At 43.3% G+C, this 21,391-nt stretch overlaps 1 long non-coding RNA gene across 2 annotated transcripts; it reads right to left on the bottom strand.

Annotated features, from left to right (window-relative positions):
* Window positions 1-9,536: 9,536 nt before the first annotated feature.
* LOC147796337 (uncharacterized) lies at window positions 9,537-15,258 on the bottom strand. Of its 2 annotated transcripts, none has more exons than XR_015428114.1 (3): window positions 12,598-15,258; window positions 11,718-12,215; window positions 9,537-11,149 (listed from the first exon to the last, which is right to left on the bottom strand). It is a non-coding gene; the product is annotated as an uncharacterized LOC147796337 (long non-coding RNA). The 2 variants fall into 2 exon arrangements; XR_015428113.1 differs by having other exon boundaries at window positions 9,538-11,149; window positions 11,668-12,215.
* Window positions 15,259-21,391: the final 6,133 nt, after the last annotated feature.

Here is a 21,391-nt window from a genome sequence, read left to right as displayed (position 1 = left end):
AGGCAGTAGCGGCGGAGAGAGTGGTAGAACACGGGTTGAGACTTAGTGAAAGAGAAACCACGACAGCACATAGTACACCAAAACCGGAACAGTAAAGTACATCATACATGCACACCAGGGATAGTGAAAATAGATCAGTTATGAATTGTACAAAATAATAATAATAATATGTGGTTATTACATTTAGTGTTTTATCTATGACATCGACTGCTATCTTGTAGTGTCCCAACAACAACTGAACTTAAAACGGGGCAAAAGTCGTATTGTTGAAACGGGAAACACCCTGGCAGTCGGCCACAGGTGTCTGTCCATTATGGGTTATTTCGTCTGTCAGTAATGCACCGTCGCCATTGCGCATGCAGTCGCCAGAACCCCTCCCCGCTCCCGAAAGAATGGTTCCAGAACAAGATATCCTCGTGCGCTTAATGTCGTGTGGCGTCAACGCCTGCGAGGAATATTATAGATATGGATAAGTCCGTTATTTAATGCCTTCAGCATCCCTCCCGTCATTTACTATACTCGCGGTGACATTAAACCTGTGACACTAATGAGATAATACCTTCTTGCATGTCCAGAATCGGCTCGTCACGAATTCTGAACGACTCAGTTGGCAATCCTGGTCTATCACATTTAACTACTTTTCTACATCGCCTCTGTAAAAACAGCCGTTGCTCGCGTTATTGCATACACCGACTTCTACCTTGTCCCATCACATTCGACGTATTTCAGTCGCCATAGCTCGTTTTGCCGTAGAGCTCGAGGTCTCATACATTGGAATAATGCTTGTCTGTGATCGACTGGCCAAAAAATCGCCCGTGACAATTTCCAGGCTTCTTTTCGCCGCAAGCCCATGTGATGAGGGCGGAACATCGTGAAGGATCAGCTCGTCTGAAGAGCTGTGAGGAAGAAGATCGGCGCCGTTGAGAATAAAGATTAAGCCTTTTCTTTGTGCAGAGACAGACAGCGAGGGTAAGGGAAATTGGGGCTCGAAGAGGGAAAAATTGGACACAAGGAATGAACACAGCCAATATTACACTGGAAAACAGGAATGCTGCCTTTAGATTAATCTACGTGCGTATAAATTCAGTGGTGTGGGAATTTCATAGAGTACTTCAGGGTTTCGATAACCGCAGCAATCATCATCAAAATTGACTTTAAAATACTTACAAAAATGTCCAATAACCTTGCTTCCAAGAACTTGATTATTTTTCCTGCTCTTATCCTTTTACTCATAATTTAAATTAATGTCGTTATTTATTTTTCCCTGTTTGTTTAAAACAATACAGTGTAGCTTCGATTTCAATTCAAGGTGGTCGACCTGTGGTCTAATTGTATAGTTGGTGTATTTGGATGGCTTCACTGGCACAACCACGACCTAGGATTGCCGCGTGTACTGGGTGTAACTTGGAAGCGAGTGTGGGGATTGTTGGGCTGGAGTAGCTTGTATACCTCCACGGTTGAAGACACTCGCACGCACCCAACCGAAGGATCAAAGATTCGCCTTGTCGATTAGTTGACTCACTGACGCATCCCACGTGTCCGCCCCACCAAACAGACTTCAATCATAGATTGAACATGACCAGCCGAACTCGGAAATGTTTACCCTGTCCTGACGAGATTGGTGTAAACAAACCAGTCGCCCATTGCGACTTCATCAGGTATCCGCTGTCTGGACTTGCTCATAATATCTGCCAGTCAGTGAAAATGCAAGACACTCCGAAAAGGAGGTTCAATTTCCGGAACAGAATACTGCATGGAGCACTTCCGTGACAATGGGCAGGAATTCAGCGGCTGACGGGAGAAACAGTGCCATGCTCAGTCCAATTTCCGTCGAGGCTGGGATCGTTCATATTCTTGCGCGCGTTCGTTTTTATGGCCCGCAGCTCGAAGGCCGGATGTTGGCTATAAATGCGGACGAAGAAAATGAACTCCCCCTTGCCACGAGGAGAGATGCTGTAGCCACAGGGGACATATCTACTCTTTCCACTTTATTGCAAACAATCTGAGCAACAAATTATTAGAGGTTATAACCGTGGCGTTGAATATTAAAACATTTGCAATATCTGCATGCTTGGTGTCAACGTCTATAGCTTTCACGAAACAGGGGTTTACATCAAGGAGATTGAGTAAGGCGTGAAGGGGACCGAAATCAAGGATATGCCCTGGGAAAATGTTGAAGGTTGTTGAGTCATTTTCCTTGATTCCGTTTAGAGCTAGCTATAAAGTTTTATACAAATATCAAAAATATCATAAACATAAACACACACTTTTATTGAAATGGTTAGGTGCTTTTCATGTGAGTACGTTTCGAAAGTAAAACAAACACACTTATGAAGGAAACTACCCAATCAAACAAACACACAACCCCGGCCAAAATATAAAAACATACCAAAAACAAATATAAAGCTGAAACAAAAAACTAACAAAAACCAATCCATAGCAAAACAAACAGTTCCTTTTCCGCGTAATTGCAATTTGCAACGGCTGCTGTTCATCATGATTTATCATTCGTCATTATTATTCATCAACTCTTCAGAGCTGCAAGTTTTACTCCTGATTCCAATGGAGACACAAGGTGAGATTTTCCATTCCATCCTTCTCAGGATGAATATGTCTTTCACAATGGCTGACATTCGTCAGACGGGAAACGAGCATTCTACATATTTCAGCATTTGATTTTATGCTGACTCGTGACACGCGATCTGCCGCAATGCAGGGCTGCTTTTACATCTGCCACTGTGTGGAATTTGCATTAACCAGGTGTTCCAGTCTGCCTGCAGGCGTGTTTGAGCACCATCAATCATGGATTGCACGCGCCCAGTATAAATAAGCATATTGGTCAACAGCAACACCGCGCTTTGAAAGTATGATCTTTACCCGCCCATATGAGATTTGCCCTCCTTTCGCTTCCCGGCCGACAACGCGTCTTTTTCAGCTGACTGGAATTAGAATTTCACATTATACTGCAATCATATGCCACTACTTCTTACCAGTTAGGCCATCATCACCAACATTGAAATTTTTCGTATTTCCGTAAAGTTCTGCTTTCAGTTAAATTGAATTTATTCCCCAGTGCACCACTTCATTTTATGATATACGTGTAGGACTCGAAAGGGCTCGAATACAAAATGTGGTTCCTACTCTGTTTCTGCCTATAGGATGGATTTCCAGCAATTTTGTTCTAGAATTTTACTTTCCTTTTGGCGAATGCCCCTGTCCATTTTATGGTATATTCCTTGTACGTGCACATTGTCCAAAAGAATCTTGTGATGAGGACTTGTCGCGCGCGTGGCGAGCCGCGGGCGCACAGACTCTTGACCAATCAGAATCGATTAAACTATCTCATATTCAGGTGCCAGCGTGTGATTTACGCAGCGGGCATTTTCACTTCTCAGTGGGCATGGTAATGTCGACTTGCCAGACTTGTTATTGTCATGATTTGTATATGGCGCCCCTATTTGTTCATTCACAAGATGTAGGTCAACGGTTGCGCGCATGTTGTACTTTCATGTCATTGTCACAAAAGGTTAATGTTAAATTCTACACCCAACACATTCGGTATATATTAGGTATAAATTGTTATAAGTCATAAAATTTAAACCTTGAAGAGTTCACTTCAAGTAACCTTGGGGCATTTGGCGAGGTTAAAAGGTATTAATTTGGGGGAACATTTGGGCACAGAATCAAACTTTATTGGATCGCTTCATTGAGTGTACGTGTATAGGGTTGAAATGTATGTTTGTTGGATTGTTATTCATTACCCACTTTGGTTTATAACAGTGAACCGCACAACCGCTACACATTGTTAGACAGCATTCCACCTTTTGACAGTGTTTATGGCTTCGATTGGAAGTGGAGAAATAAACAGAGAGTTCAGGTAAAGAGTTTAGACAGTCTTCTCCCCATGTAGTAAGCTGCATAGAGGTTCACGATTTTCTGGGACTAGCTGTGAGTGCACACAAGTGTACAACATAGTATTTGTAAGTTATAAATGGCAGATGCAGTTACATCAACACCAGCACCAGAGAAAGACACTGTCAGTAATTTTGGATCGGTGAAGTCGGCACAATCAGAGAAGTCAGATAAGAATACAAGGAAAACAAACGCACCGAATCAACCTGTTCAGGATGACAATATGAGTGTATGAATGTGGATCAGTGATATCGAACAGATCAATGTGAGGTTTATGTAGTATTGCGTCAATTGAAAAATATAGAGAAGCGAAGGCCAGGCTTGAAATTGCTGAGAAAGGAACAGCTGAAAAGAATGCTGAAAGAACAGGATTAACAGAGAATAACGCTTGAGATGAACTTGAAGCAGGGGGTGATGCCACAGAAGACAAACCGGATGTCACGTAAGCGGTAGATGCAAGTGAAGAAGTCACAAGCAATGCTCTGGCAGTCAACGGTCACGATCGAGCGCAGGCCGACATGAATGGTGTTAGTGGCATTACAACATTTCCTTCAAATAGTACAGGGGAGAGTGCTGCATCACCTGCAGTAGCCTCAAAGAATATTGGGCATTTGTGACACGTTTTGAGACAAACATTGGCTCTGAGCTGACTGATGCACGCACAAGATGACTTACCTGGTACAGTACTGTTGCAGTAAGGCCGAGGAGAGCGTCGAAAACTGCATACCGATGGAACCCCCGCTGGTTACAAGACTGCATTCGACATCTTGCGAGGGCAGTTTGGACAGGCACACTTGGTAGTGCATGCTCTGCTGCGCAAGGTCACCAACTGTAGTCAGATACGCCAAAATGATGGCAACCCCGTTTAGGATTTAGCATTGGACATGAGAAGGTGCCAAATAACCTTGTCCCGACTGGGATACAGTGCAGACATGAACAGTTCGGAGAATCTACTTAAGGTTCAGCATCTCTTACCTTTACATCTACGAGCAGACTGGCCAAAGAAGGCACAGAAAACCATAGAGTCGATACAAGAACCAAGTTTTTTTTTACAGATGACAGAGTATGTCGAGCAGAAAAGCAAAATTGCCAGCAATTTGTTTGGGCAGAATAGTAGCAAGGTTTTCAGCCCAACCAGTTTCGGTCAGTCTTCACGCTCCAGTCTGAAGATTAAAACACCAAAGATGACGACACTGTCAACTAGTTTTGATGGCGAAGGTTTTCAAGAAGCTAAAAAGATGAACAAACAGATCAAATGTCTATGCTGTTCTCAGCCACACAAGTTGTCCTTTACACAAAGGCCATATGATGAGCGCCGCCAGTTTGTTAGGGATAACAAAATGTGTGACAACTGCTTCATTATGTGGCATGTTGCCAGACGATGCAGACTCCGCCGTCATTGTGGAGTTGCAGGATGCACATTGAAGCATCAAACTCTCCTTCGTCCCCCGAAAATGCCTGGTGACTAGGTTGAGGATCGCAGGGCAAGAGCCACCATGGAAGAATCAGTGAGGCTGGTTGAGGGGCAGTGTGAATAAATAGTCTGCCGTGGCGGAGTCAGGTTCTGAACTTATTTTGGACAATCGAGCGCTTGCCAAGACGAGGCTGAGTTCCCTGCAGAAGGATGATGACTTATGTCGGCAGTATAAGGAAACCATCGATGGTTACATCCAAAAGAAATATGCTAGGTCAATACCGGATGACGTTTCAGATGCCGAGACTGGGAAAAAGTGGTATGTACCACATCATCCTGTATTTCACCCCCAGAAGCAGGGGAAAATGAGAGCGGTATTTGACTGTGCTGCAAGATTCAGAGGAACATCACTCAATGATAATCTCCTGCCAGACCCAGATTTCACAAATAACTTAGCCCGTGTGCTCAACCGTTTCCTTTGGGAAACAGACACAGAGGCCATGTTTTATCAGGTGCGGGTTCCCCAGAGAGATAGCAATGCCCTACAATTCCTGTGGTGGCCTGATCATGACTTGGCGAAGGATCCCAGTGACTTCCAGATGCTGGTCCACTTGTTTGGGGCAACGTCATCTCCCAGCTGTGAAGGGTTTGCTCTGAGGAAGACAGCCGAAGACCATGGTGCTGAATACGGGGAGGCCACTACTGCAGCAGTATGTGACAATTTCTATGTTGACGACCATTCGGTGTCAGTAAAGCAGTGAAGAAGCGGGTATCAGTTTTTTCAGCCAGCTCATTGATCTGCTAGGAAAGCGTGGCTTCCAGCTGAGGAAATGGATCAGCAACAACCGAGAGGTTCTGGCATTTATTCCAGTAGATCAGAGGGCATCAGCCGTGTTTGAATGGATTTAGATCACTTGCCTTTTGAGCGTACTCTAGGGATACATTGGAATGTAGAGTCTGACGCATTTGGATTCGTAATGGTTCTGAAGGAAAGGCCTGCTACTTGCAGGGGTATCTTGTCGACTGTCAGCTAACCATTAGAGCCGCTCGGATTTCTCGTACTGTTCATCCTTGCAGCCAAGATCTTACTTCAGGATGTCTGCTGCAGAGGCCTGGGATGGAACGAGAAGGTTGAGGGGCAAGAATTTCTCTGGTGGACGCGGTGGTTGGACGAATTGCCAAGATTGGAGGCTCTTGCCATCGACAGGTGGGAGTTAGATGACACAGCAGTCAGTCAGCTGCTCTTCTTTTCAGGTGTCTCCGAGCTGGGATACGCAGCTGTGGCTTATCTGCGGACAGTGGATAGTACAGGAAGAACTATGTATTCTTTCATTAGGAGGAAGGTAATGCTGTGTCCCAAGAAGTCCACATCCATCCCACAATTGGAGCTAATAGCGGCTGTTCTCTCAGTTCAGCTTAGCAAGATAGGTCAAGAAGAGCTTAGATTTGTCATTACCGATGTCGTCTTCTCAACTGACTCAACTTCAGTTCTGCAATACATAAGGAACGAGAATAGACGCTTTTGCACCTTTGTGGCAAATCGAGTTGCAAGAATTCAGCATGCCACTAATGAGTCACAGTGGCGCTACTCTGACTTGAAGTCAAACCCAGCGGATGAGGGATCCAGGGAAATTAGTGCCGACAAAATGATCAAAGAAGACAGCTGGCTGAAGGGGCCACAGTTCTTGATGTTGAATGGCTAATTCGTCCAGTTGTTTTGCAGGGGACTGTACAAGACCCTGGAGTCCAGCCAGTCAATGATGCACTTGAAAGGGATCCCGAAGTCAAGAAAGTTGTGACCCAGGCAGCCTTAGTGTGTGAGAACGCAAAGATCAACGAATTCCTGGCCAAGTATTTGTCATGGAACCGACTACAGAGAGAGGTTGCTTGGCTCTTGCGTTCTGCTAACTACCTTCACATCAGGGGAAAGGCAATAGAAGAGACCCTGAAGCAAGGAGGTCTTATTGTGGAAGAGTACTAGGCTGCAGAAAGAGGAATAATTAGGTACGTGCAGCGTCAAGCACTCCCCAGGGAAATAGATGCTCTTACCTCACGAAGCAAGGTTGTACTGTCAGCGAAAGGAAATCTAAGGGGGAAGTGTCCTCTCTTCCCAAGCTGAATCTTGTTTTGATGGGTGGTATCTTGAGTAGGCGGTCGCCTCAGAAATGTGCCAGATAATATGGAGATGAAGCATCCAATTATTCTTCCTAGCAAACGCAAGGTGAAAGAGCTCATCATCATACACCATCGCTGAGGGAAAGGTTCTGGATCATCAGAGGTGGTGCAACCATTAGACATACCATTGGCATTTGGTTTGAGTGCAAGAAGAGGAATGCTCCGCTAAGACATCATGGCTGACCGAGCTGCTGCTAGAGAACACCAGATGATCCACTGTTCACATCAGTGGGAGCTGACTACTTTGGGCCCACCTACGTGAAAGCAAGGCCGAAGTCGTGTTAAACGGTACGGGTGTGTCTTCACGTTTTTATAGATGCGTATAGTCTACCTTGAAGTTGATCGTTCTCTCCACACTGATAGCTTCATCAATGCGCTTGGACGATTTATTGCAAGACGGATCAAACCACAGATCACCATGAGTGACAACAGGACGAATTTTATATAACAGGTTTGCCCTTACCCAACGTATATTAATAAGCACTGTATGCTCAGTGCTTGTCCGAGAGCTTGTCCGAGAGCTTGCCTGTTATATATAATTAACATCTCCCCAACGCAAAAAAAAAAATACATCTTGAAAAGGACGAATTTTATCAGGGAGAGTTAGAGCTGAGAGACAGTCTTGACGAGCTGAATCAGCAGAAGGTCAGTGACTTTCTACTGCAGCAAGCTATCAAGTGGCGGTTTAATCCTCCAGCAGCTAGCCATATGGGTGGTGCATGGGAGAAAATGATACGATCTGTACGCAACATCTTGAGGTGTCTGTTGACGAGCAAATGGTGTGCAATGAAGTTTTGCTTACCTTGATAGGGCAGAGGTTGAAGCCAATCTTAATGCAAGACCTGTTTTGATCCAGGTGACAATGAGCCTCTGACACCGAAGCATTTGTTGGTGTTGAAGGGGTAGTCCTACCTTGCTTTCGGGTTTGTTCTAGAAGGAAGATGCATATGACCGTCGACGCTGGCGTCATCAAGCTCATTATTTGGCTGACCAATTTTGTAGACGCTGGGTGCGTGAGTACCTGCCTTTGATGTAACTTCGTTAAAAGCTTGCCCAGCAAGAGCAAAATCTTCCAGTTGGAGATCTGGTCCTGGTGGCTGATGATAATGTGTCTCGCGGTCGTTGGCCTTTGGGAAGAATCAGCCAAACCTACCCAGACCATGAGGGCAATGTCCGCCAGGTGGAAGTTAAGACCGGTAACAGCTACTTGAGACGACCGATCAGCAATCTGTTCCTTGTGGATAATGAAAAGAACTAAGGCTCAGTTTTCAAGCTGGGTCAGGACGTTGCATGAGTTCTTGCAAATCAACATTCAATTGGGACTGGGAATGTAACGTCGACCTGCCAGACTTGTTATTACTATAATTTGTATAGGGCGCCCACATATTTTGTTCATTCACAAGATTTGGGTCAAGGGGTCGCGCATGTTATGGGTGAACCCTGGTAATTAGGCCAGAAATATGTCCGCCGAGCTCATTAATAAAAGTTATACACTCAAAATATTCTATATTAGAGGGTCCTGAGAGCCATGGAACTGAGGAATTCAAGAATTATGAGACTGGACCTCTGGGCCGGACTCAGGGCTTCCAAGTCTGAGCAATTTGGATGCAATCGGGTTTAAAAGTGGCACTATTTGAGCCATTTTTCTGAGGGAGGGTTTTTCAAAATGGCTACTTTTCTGGACAGGGACATTTTTGCATTTTAGGGGTGGTCTGCTTCTGGTGAAAATTTCTCAAAAATTCATTGGTCAACCCCCCGAAAATTGAAAGGAAAATGAAAGAGGACATGTGGAACATCATTTTTCTGTGCAGCCTGAACACCAGTGAGAGTTGTGAGTATTTTTAAAATATTTGTGAAGTATAGGGATTTATCACTGCTGTCTATGGGAATTTATTTGTAGTGGTGCACCCTTATACTTTCATGTCATTGTCAAAAAAGGATAACCTGAAATTCCAGAAACAGGTGTAATTTCCCCCAGACTCGACACAATCGGTATGTATTAGGTCTACATTGCTATAAAATATAAACCTTGAAGAGTTCAATATTTTTCTAATTCATTCATCAGGGTTTATTTTAAAACTGATCAAACAAAAAGTCACAAGACTAACAATGTCTGATTTACAACACAAATGAATAAAAAGTTATAACATGAAGATTACATCCAATCGACAAAAAGAGAGTTATTATAAAGATATTTATAAGACAGACTGGAAATTTTAATAAATACAGGAACGGTAAACAATAATACCAAATTAAAACACAGACACAAATTTGTAGACAAGTACCTGCGTTCAGTAACGTAGGCTTGAATGGAATCGGAAAATTGCTTACATCGCTGAGTCCTTAACTTGAACAGGGAGTATCGAGCAGATGGAATTGCCTAAGATTGCGACCAGAAAAGACTTTCCAAATCGCATAATCAGTAGATTGCGTCTAGCAGCAAGAGTCTGGACATTGTAATTACTCAGAAGATCGGCAACAGAATGAGGATAGGCTATTAGGTGGAGTGCTCGTTTCTGCACACGTTCAATATTAAGCGATTGAGCCTTAGAAATACCGGATAACCAGACAACTGCCCCGAATTCAAGGATTGGGAGAATATACATTTTGTAAAAAGAAATAAATCCTAACAGCAACTCGATTTTTCTTTAGTCTACTCAAGATAAAAAGCTGTCTAGAGGCATTCGTGATGATACACCGCACCTGCTGGTCTCATCTGAGGTCATTTTTTTAATTGTGACACCAAGGAGTTTCATCGACGGGACAATCAGAAATTGACTTCCTTTAATGGTTAACCTGGGAAGAGCGCGGGGGGGGGTTGACGAAAACAGGACTTACTAGGATTGGGTTACATATCGTTAAATATACACCAATCAGCGAGAGAGTCAATATGGGTCTGCAAGGTGGATTGCTCTCTACTAGCAATGATGTCAAGAATTGTATGGTCATCCACATATTTCCAACGGTTGTCTAAAATACATGCGGCATCATTAACAAGTGACAAGAAAATAATAGGACCAAGCTCAGTCCCTTGTGGTACACCAAAAGTGAGACTAACTTCACTCGATAAAGCTCCAAAGTAACGAAGAGTTTGGGATCGATTTGTAAAAAACCTATAAATCAAAATTGATCAATCAACACCAAGCTGGATAAGCTTATCGATAACAACAGTGTGGTTCACACGGTTGAAAGCCTTGTCAAAGTCGATTGAGCACAAATTCATAAACTTTCCATATTTATCGAAATCCTTATAAATTCAAGTAAATTTGGGGCATTTGGCGAGGTTAAGGGTGTAAATTGGGTTGAAAATTTGGACAATTTACTTAAATTGGTTTATTACAGTGCACCACACAATTGCCACACATTGTTAGACAACCGCTACAGTTCGTGAGACAGCAGTACACCTTTTGACAGTGTTCATGGCCTCGATTAGAAGTGGAGAAATAAAAAGAGAGTTCAGATAAACAGTTTGGACAGCCTTTCTCCCATGTATGCTACAGGCATTATCAAATGTTAATACACACTTCCAAGTTGCACGCTGTTAAAAAAAGGGAGACTGTTTGGGGTTGCTCGCTCTTGGGAATGACAGCGTCAAAGCGTCACATACAATTTCAGCTTGGTCTGTCACCCAGGCGTACCATAACATATCTGGAATGAACAATGAAATGGGGAAGTTTGCTTGAGACTAAAACATTTCGAGCTCTTTGTTTAAAAGGGAGCCTTTTAAAACTACTATATATAATCTTTTCATTTTGTAAATGTGTATGGAACTGATAAAAACTGATAAAACACGTAGAGTCATTATCTTACACTACCTCTTTCAATAATATGTGACAAGACAATTGACAAAAAAGTACACGAAGATCCCTCCAGGCAGGCGTCTTTATTACAGGTGTGAATTGTCCGAGGTAGAAAACATTCATCAGACAGATGGCTTCAAGCCTATCTCCCTTGAGATAGCTGGTCATATTGGTGCCATTAATTCCGCGGATGAACTGGGTGTGTAACCATGTTTCTAGTCGAATATACGAGTGGCTTTACTCTTACTATCACATTTCACAAGAGCTTGTGTTTTCAACTGAACGACAGCATGCCAGATGGGGATATTCTCCCAACCGATTTCACGAAAGAAAGACATACAAAATTGAATGTAAATCGTACAGTACCTAAAAAAACGAAAGTCCCAAATACGGAGAATCCATCCCGTTTTACATACTTCTGACAGGCACCCCTTCAACTGAAGCCGTCTGTTGCAGGTGTTACGATTCACGGGGAAATCTCATCAAGCTTCGACGCCTTTAGCTAGCAATTCCAGCTTCCCGAATTCAGCTCCACCAGACCTCACAAATACCGTGGATCTGGGGGCTTGGTCCTTTAAATATCAAATGTAGCAATTTTTTTTATTTATTTTCATTTTTTTGCATGTGATTAGTTTCAGACTCTTGACTGCGTATTTTAATAGTAGTCTCGGTGAAAAAGACGCCCACGAGTGTCAAACATGATATTACAAGACCGCAGTGCTCTAAGCGGTATTAATTTGCTGTTTTTCGCCAGAATGGAACATACGGTTAAACGTCAAGGGACGGCTCAGAGTGGAATTGTATATACTAAAACACTGGCAACGCACGGGTACCAGCGATACCAAGCGCTGCAGGAAACATCGGTCAATGAAGTCTCTGGGTAGCTTGCAGAACGGGACAGAGAAGAGGTTTTTCTACAAAGAAGAATACGACCGTAAAAACATCAGTTTTTCGAATAATACCAGGGAGTTCAAGGGGTGACATTGCCTTTTTTGCTACAGACGTCTCAATTGTGTTGGTCTAATATCCTTGGACAAATTATGTTTGGTTTGCCTGTAACTATACTTTTTAGGCTTGGCTCTAAAAATGCTTCCCCAGCAAAAAACCGGCGGTAAGTAATCAGCAGATTGTTTTGCTATGGGGGAAAAATAAATTCAACAAACCGACCGCTGGCGTACAACAGTTGTATAGGCTGGTCTATTTAGTGTAAATTCTTTTCAACATCAGACATGTGATTAGCAACCGTTTTGAATCTGCATGTCTTTATTGAAGTACAAATAATAATTTAGGATTTACCTGAAAGATTGCGCAGCACGTGTATGGTCTCTGGAATGGTGGGTTTACTTGAGCCCCAAGCTGGACCAAGAGAGGGTGCAACCTTCCTAGCAGTGGGGGCTCTTTGGGTCAGAACTGCACTTCGCTGGTTCACGTACGATCATGAAATCCACGCGTTACAGTCGCATAGCTACTCGCAAAATGAACAGGCCCGACCAACCTGGCTCTGTTCAATTGGTGAGAAGGTGCTTCTGCTCAAAACGGATGCTCGCCATACAACATGGTTCTGTATGAAATCAGAATGGGCGTGGACCACCAATCGAACTGGATAGTTCCCGTCAGCAGATGTAGAGGTTCAGTGGCCTACTCAGCCAAGCAAGATACACGTCGCTGACGCTGTTCAATGAGCACTCAATCTGCGGCAAGAACTAGTTTCCTTCATGATTACTGCCAGGGTGGATTATAACGTGCGGAATATTAGACCGCCGTTAACGCTGTACGGAAAGGCGTCTGCGGGCGGGGGGGGTGGACTCCCGCCTCGTACCCCTGCCCCGGAGGAGACGGCATTTACACGCTAATGCAGTCGTCGACATGGCGGATTACTGCAATTTAAGATGGCATCGTTGATAAAGGAGACACCTAGAGGCGAGCAGAGTGCCCAGACGTTTTTTTTATTTCCATCTGCCTTATTCACTATCACTACCTCGTCTTCTCCTGTGCTGTCGGCTTATGGGGCAGTGTCCTGGTACAATCTTTATATAGTCACGATTTTTTGTGCTGTACGTTGTGGTATTTCGGAGGCGTATAAGCTGTTCAATCTTCTTTGCTGCTCTAGATCGATGAAATCAAACAATGGTAGTGGACTTGTAATTTTGTTCCATATAAAAATCGTATTTAGTGATGAAATTTGAGAATCAGTTGTCAAAACTCTTAATTTGGTCGTGGGGAAGAGGACAATAAGCTTTGAAAGTCGCATTAAAATAGAAAATAATCCACAAAGCCACATTACCTTTTTTGTTTTCAGCAATCAACATCATACATTCACCCATGTCAAATCTTACATACAGGAACAAGCCACACGAGATAATCTGTATAAATAATCTTCATTTCATTCTCCAAATCCTTTTTTTTTTCTGGGAGTAAAGCTTTGAGTAATGCTCCATTAAGCTTCAAAAGCGAAGAAAATAGTATGAACTTAAGTATACATGACAACAAATTTATGCTGTTAGTATTTGTATTTGCGCCCCCCCCCCTCCGAAAGACTTTCTAGAATCGTGCCAAACGAAATAAAAAAAACAAATCTTAAATTAAGTACGGCATAAGTTCGGCCTCTGAAACAATTACGAGCGACCAGGTTTACTAGCAGGCTAAAGATCGACATCCTCTTGAAGGCGCCCGGAACGACACCAGAGCGGCTTGGTTCCCGACGTCGCTCTTCCCATGAGCTGAACCCAAAGCAAAATGTGTGTATTAAGTTCGTCCGTCCGAAACCAAAATTTAATTTGGTCAAACCGAGTTGTTCTAATTGGTTCGGAACACTCTAGCACACCTGTCTGGAACAAGTGGTAATATCCGAAATACTAACGTTTCTTGCTCCGAAAATAGGCTCATATTGTCTTCGTTTTTTAACTAGGAGAGACTTCAGAGACCAAAATATTATCCCTAGGATTAAAATGGGAAGAATGATATATTATGTCATTTCCAAGGCAGTTTAATTTCTCTTGGGAGTCGATTCATATAGTCCCTTGTTATTGACTCACCTAGCTAATTAAACTTGGCCCCCGCGCTTCGGCCAAGGGTAAACAAACCATGTATTTCCCTGCCACTGGAGCGAGTGACGGTGAAGACTTTCCCGGGGAACGGAGAAAGTATCAGGTATTAAGCTGCAACAGTTGATTGGCGACGAAAGGCAAATAAACGAGGGAAATAGCGTGACGGACACGGTCGGCCACAACGACAAGTGGCATTAATGAATACTACGCACTCGGGGCACATCCAGAGATTCAACTTGGTGTATTTAGACCTTGCTGAGCAAAATATATACGGTACATTGCATAACTGTTTCCAGCTATCTTCTGTTAAACCATATAAACGGAAAATGAGTTGCACTTCCACATTATAGATTTATGTTAAGTAAAAATAATTATGTACCGTTGATGCTGTATTGAAAAGGATTGTGCATGGGTTATAGTCATACGTACAGGTTATAATACGTTCGTGTGTTGTTAAGTCGTATGGACGTCTTGCAATCCTTATATACCCACATCTCATGCATTATCAAGGAAGTTGATGGGAAATGTTACCCACGTTCCTGATGCAGCTTGGTATAAATACAATAACACACTGGCATTATCACCAATCGGGTGCTTCAATCAACACGGTCAAAATCAGGCTTCAGATGAATTTCCCTGCGTTGAAATTTATATGAAAACAGCAAGGATCGTCAACGTTGCGAATTTTCAAAACCTGAACACGCTTGGAACCTCTGGGAATTTCGTTTCACAGTGGCATTTTCCCTCAAGTGGTGCGTTCAGTAGCATTGAAATTGGTTAATTATTGTTGCAAATGGGTAAGGTGTTAAAAGTAAGGACCCAAGGTGATCATTTAGGTACCTTGGTTTTACATGGTATGTATACCCTACAGTTTTATTGATAGTTTCAGGTTTTAATGCAGAGAGAAAGTTTCATGTGGTGTACTGACAATAATTCCTGTACTCAGTTCTGTTCCATTGGGCTTAAATACAAGATTTTACGCATAATAGCGCATGTCACTACGTGCGCTGATATAATTCATAATGTAACCGTGCTCATACTGTAGGAATGCCCTCGTGCGCATACGTGCGATACGCACCAGCACTGCACGTTATTGAACCTTATTGAACCCATCAACACAGAATTAAATTTTCCGGGATTTTGGGCGGGAAGTTAAGCAAATGGACTGGACTGTGTTCCGAGGCCGGACTGCATGTGTGAACACCCTCCGTCATAGAGGTTATCTGGCGGAGTACCGGAAAGAACGTCAACATTACAGCTATCGCTGAGCTAAAATTTGCCGGCATATTGGACACATTGCTGGTTGTTACTTCAGTTGGTCTGTGCTCGAGGTTGTTTGCACGGGTGAAGGTAAGTGACCCGTAAACGTCGTGCAACAATAGCTGTGTGCACTCGAAATAAATTAGCATGAAGAACACCAACATCATTACGCCCATTTTATCACACGGGTAACTTTTTTTCCATTTCACATTCTCACTTTTAAGGAGCTACTGTGCAGTCAAGCCACATAGGCGCCTACCTGAAAAATGCGAATAGATCATTAACACAACTGACGGAGACATATCTGATAATTGGCAGCAGATAGGTCTATATGGAAGACGCGCATGCCCATGTACAATGTAGAACCACGTGACAAATTACGGAGAAGCGTCTTGGGCAGTAGATATTGAAAGTATACACGCGGCTTGTTCAAAACCCGTTTCTACCAAAGAATTGCTACCTCAAAAAAGAACCTCGTCCGATATGCGGTAACAGACAGCATACGTGGCGCGACGGATTAATCTATCTACGAAAGTGTCAACCTCGGGCAAGTTTTATATCGGCTCAAGCGGGGTGACTCCTAATCACAACACTCAGAGTAATTCGTCCCTATATTATCGCACCCCCCTCCCCTTTTTTCCAAGTTTACCGTGCCACATGCTCGGTGAGCCTGTGGGTCAAGTCCAAATGTGTCAACATTTTGTTCCCCTGCTGATAACAGTCGTAATCCCTAGACCTCGCACGTTGCAAGCAAGCATCAAGAGTGCATGATGAACAAGGCACGATGTACGATCCCGGCCAGGCTGCAACACAGCGCACGTTTCGCGCAGCCAGGGTCCTTCAACAGAAAAAAAAAATGCTTGACGGCTTGCTACTGCACGTTTCCCGCCAAATGTCAAGCCACTTCCCCGCCCGTGAAGAGGCCCTTCTTGCCACCGTAGGCACTACTTAGTAACCGGAGTCTGTGGAACAACTTACGACGCACTTAACTATTCGATTACCATTGACACACTTGACTTTTTATGTAACTTAGGGCAGCTTGTTCTGCAGTCCTCTTAGTGTACATGGGATTTAGTCTCAGGAGAACGTGCCAAATGACCGCATACTCGAGACATTCATTTCACTACCTGGCAAAATGCTTTCACGTTGTATCTCAGCAACTATAAATGGCTGCCAAAGGAGAAGATTAGCAAATCTAATGAGGATATTACGATCGAAATGCAAAACTTTTGCCATGCATTATGGAGCAAAGGACCAAAGGACCAAAACCCTGAAAGAGATTTAAGGCATTACAGTGTATATCTCAACGGTTCCCCGTTTGTACATCTTCCACACAATAAGAGATTTGCCAGGTCCTTCGCCTTCGGGTAGGCCCTAAATGATGAAAATTAGGCATGACTGTAAGACTTGGTTACAGGTTGTAGTGGTCGTTGTCAAACCATTATTTTTGACTGCGTGGTTTCTTTATCGCCCTTACATTCAACCAATGCGTAGTATTAAATTCAATTGGAAATGGTTCTGAAAGATGTAGTTTAAGACAACTGGTCGCAACATCTACTATGTCGGACCTCATTATTCCTTGTATCTAAGGGAATCGTATCTTGTCAACCCAATTTCTAGCACTGCGGGAGAAATTAACCTTGAAGCTGTATTGCCAACGGCAGACTCAATTTGTACCGAGACTAGAAAGTGATGGAGGGTGATAGATATTCCAATGTTCCTGCGAGTACAGCGGTGTAGAAAGGGCGACGTTCACTGCATGCGTTGAATCAGAAGTTGTCACCCTTCTGGGGGAGAATACAAGCTTGACTTCACGCCACCGGCTGACGACTTGCAGTGCAAACATGGTGCCGTTGCTCATTTTGCATGGGAGGTAACAATGATGCATTAGCGTCAACAAGACTCGGCCAGCTCCTCACGCCACATTGCACTCCTCTTACACCTAAATATACCTGTCTCGCCCGCACTTGCCCTGGTCAGTGCATCCACATGGAAGCAACCACCCCCCCCCTCGGTTTAACACCCGCTGATGAAAAACATGGGCCGGCGGCTGCGACAGAATTAATTTTGAAAAGCCGTCAAAGAGGATCAGCACCTTCTTCATCAATGTCGACGCCCGGGTGATGAAACGTGGCCCCTGATATTGGACGGGTACAGTCCCGGTGGAGTTGGCGGGCGCGGCTCGCGCGTGCGTTTGGCATTTACGGGAAGTTCAATATGTTTGAGTTATGCTTGTTTGCACCGGGAAGGGGGGATCATGACAAGGAAAAGACCAGCGGAAATTATACCTCTGAAATTAAAGCGGTGAAGTGTAAAATGGAAGGGGACAGTGGTTGAACTGGTTAGGGAAGGTGGACTGTATATATGGTGGTTTAACTAATTAATCCATTTTTTATCCCCCAAAGCATCAACTTGTTCAACTTGTTGATGGTTTCATGAACTCAATTCGGAGGTTCACTTCCGAAGAGCAATTACCTGTGCTGGCTGGAACTCCCCCCTTTAGCGGTCTAGCTCACCCCAAAGAGCACAGCGTCAATTCTTAAACAGCTTCCTTAAACATCTTTCTGCAGTTTGCCAAAAGGTGAAGCGAGAATTAGGTAAAAATTTGCCCACCTACCCTGTCTTTCTCAGTCAGCACAATCGTTTGTTAAACTCAAGGTCTATCATTAAGTGTACTCAGCCAGCTATCGGTTGAAAAATGTTCACAATGATGAAACATTAACAGGCCGAATCCGTGACACTCCATCATGATACACGGCAAAAGTGCGGTGCAATTGTGAGCTGATTTAGTTCTGGACAAACTAAATTGAGGAATTCAAAGTACTATCAGTAGAAATGAAGGAGGTTGCTGGCATCTCCATCCCTGCAGAATTGTTCAACCAAACCGCTGACCCAAGTGTCACTTTCGCTTTTGACAATACGTTTATGCAACACATCATCAATTTGAATAAACAACACAAGTTTATTACAATGAGTGTGTGAACAAGTAAATCAAACCAATACGCGCTTCCAAACGGTTGTAACGCGTTGGCCAATCACAATGCCCGAAATCTGTCGACCCAATGTGCGTTTGGAGGGGGTCGACAGATTTCGCACATTGTGATTGGCCAACGCGTTGGAAACTCTTGGTGGCGCACAGTTGCGAATCGCCCGTGTTTGGTTGTACCATATATGACATTCATAAAACGACGAAAACAATCACATCATACTCCGTATGTCTCCACATGAAATTAAAAAGCATTATTCAGACCGGAGAGGAAGGGGCGAAAAGGCAAACATGACTTCATTCACGTAAGCAATGGCACAATACTTTAACCTCCTAGACCTGACTGGTGTACGGTTAAGTGTGATGTTTTTCTTGGTAAGTGACGTCGCAGCACCTGGCTCATGTAGCATGGACGGCTTTGAACTGACGAAAATACGGGAAACTGTGGATTTCCCTAGTTTGATCTCAAACAAACGGTTCTTCAAACTCATAATCTTGAGTTAAGTACACAATATAGTTCAGAATTGTCTACTTACTTTCTTTGATTATTGGTACATTAGAGAAAGCCTTTAGCGAAGGCCAAAGCTATACCTAAAAAGAAGTCAAACGCACTAATTGTAAACCATTCTATTTTTCCAACTTTCTGATTAAGCATTCTTGACCAGCTGCATTCAAAGATCAGCTTCACATTATAACAGATAAAAACACCATCACAATTATAGAGGCACAATTACCATAACTATTTCGGAGGGGGGGAATACTTCAAATTAAATCAGAAGAAAGACACACACACTAACATTTACATGTATTTTTATGGGGTATTTCCTTTTGTTCTCGTGTACCAAAAAAATTAGTGTGTGAAACGCAGTTTCCAAATCACTCTCATTTAAACTGTTACACCAGGTAGATATTTCGACCAAATGTCTCTTAGGTAAACTAATTACTTAACGACGAGTGAGTATACCTTGAAAAGTATTTTAAGTTCCATTTTGAGTGAATTTCAAAAAATCTATTCCGTGCAAATCCTTAGAGTACCAAACAAGAACAACGGTCGAATGTTCCTTATGGGGTACTTGCTATTGTTCTGGTATCCCCTAAGGCACCATAAACACATGCACACCTAGCTGACTTTCAGAATCCATCAAAGTCAAAGTGCAATTTCATTTCCTCGTGTCACCAATGGGTTATTTTCAGCGAGATATTTTTGTGGGGGCAATTGGACTTTTTTTAAGGTACGACAAGAAATAGAACAGTTAAACATATGATTTGATAACAATAACAATATGATTTCCGTGACTTGAATACATAAACATTTCATTCCATGACTTCCGGTCTCCTTAGTAGTAGTTAAAGTGAATAAGTTGATCATTTCTGTATATCTTTTAATTATCTTTGTTATAAATTGTCTGGTTTTTCATGCTCGTAAGATAACATCGAATTTCTCATGTATTGTTGAATACATTTTAGATTTTATAGTAAGGAAGATTTCTATATTCATGAGACAAAGCGTGGTGTTATTCAAGGCAGAAAATGAGTATCTCCATTGTTTAATTTTTTTTTTCATTTTCTTGTAGTGTGTTCCACTTTATCCTTAACCTTGATCAAGGCGTTGGGCGACGGATGATTTTGACAACCCCGGCCGTCAGGCCTTCTGTACGTGTGTTGCGCAGTACCCTTCGCTGCAGCACGCGTACGTTTGCTTTAACACGTACGGTACATTGCACTCGGCCCGTTATGCTTTGCGAGTGACAGTGAAGCCGTTGCGCTACTCTCCGCTTGCGGACGTGCGTGCCTTGTCCCGGTCCGTAAACCAACGACATCATGATACGGACGGCTGACGCACGTACATACGTGGGGTTATGTACATGTACACGCAGAAGTGTCTGCGGTGGTTCGGTTTGAAAGTCGGTGACCAGGGATCCGTTGTGGTTCACCGTTGTACCGTACTACTGTGGTAGCTCGTTTGCAGTGGTTTGCGTGCGTTTAATGGCCGCGTTAACCACCTTGGACAAGGCTATTTTTTACTCGGTTTTCATGTTAATTATTTGTTTGGATCATAATAGTAATTATTCATTCAATATTGTTATATGCTCTTTTGACAAGGAGTGCATAATGTGACATCTAAATAGCGCCCAAGGCCTAAGTTGACGAAAGAATATTCTAAGAAATGAAAAACCTTCTTTACACTTTCACTGAAAATAAGTATTTAGATATCCATTGTATCCGTGTTACACTGAGTAGTATGCATGTTTCCCTAAACACCGGTGTCTTGGGCAGAGCACGGGGTCTTTGTGACACTGCTACCTAAAAACTACGGTAAAGTTAAATCGACCATGCACGAGACTCCTCTAAATGATGCTGAAGTCGCGTGCTAACAAACATTCTTTAACAAATCCTGCATTAAAAAAAAATCGCATTCCTTTCCAAGCCAAGGACGAAAGTGAATTACAGGCCGCCACAGAGTAATCAAGACCACTGATATTCCATGACATGGGCACTTGCTACTGTCGGTTAATGGACGAGCGGTTTAATATATCACGAATTTAATTTTGAAAAAGCAAAATCCTCTGAATCCTTTTCCTTGTCAACAGCCAGGGGAGATAGAGAACTCGGGCAAAAAACTCCGATTAGGAGGAATTGCGATGCTGATGGAAACGAACAGGTAGGCTACAACTCCCACATGGCGGGCCGTTCTAGGCCGTGCTGCCTACACCACCAGGATATAGCATCCGTCTATTCCGGGTGGACCTGCGTTAATAATAACGCGCTGGAACTGATCGATAGGCTGGAAGCTGGC

This window comes from Acanthaster planci, linkage group LG17, assembly GCF_054643075.1.
Source record: "Acanthaster planci isolate LZ-2023a linkage group LG17, COTS_SCS, whole genome shotgun sequence".
Lineage (NCBI taxonomy): Eukaryota > Metazoa > Echinodermata > Asteroidea > Valvatida > Acanthasteridae > Acanthaster > Acanthaster planci.
The sequence above is the reverse complement of the archived record's forward strand: the minus strand, read 5'-3'. Positions and strand labels throughout refer to the sequence as shown.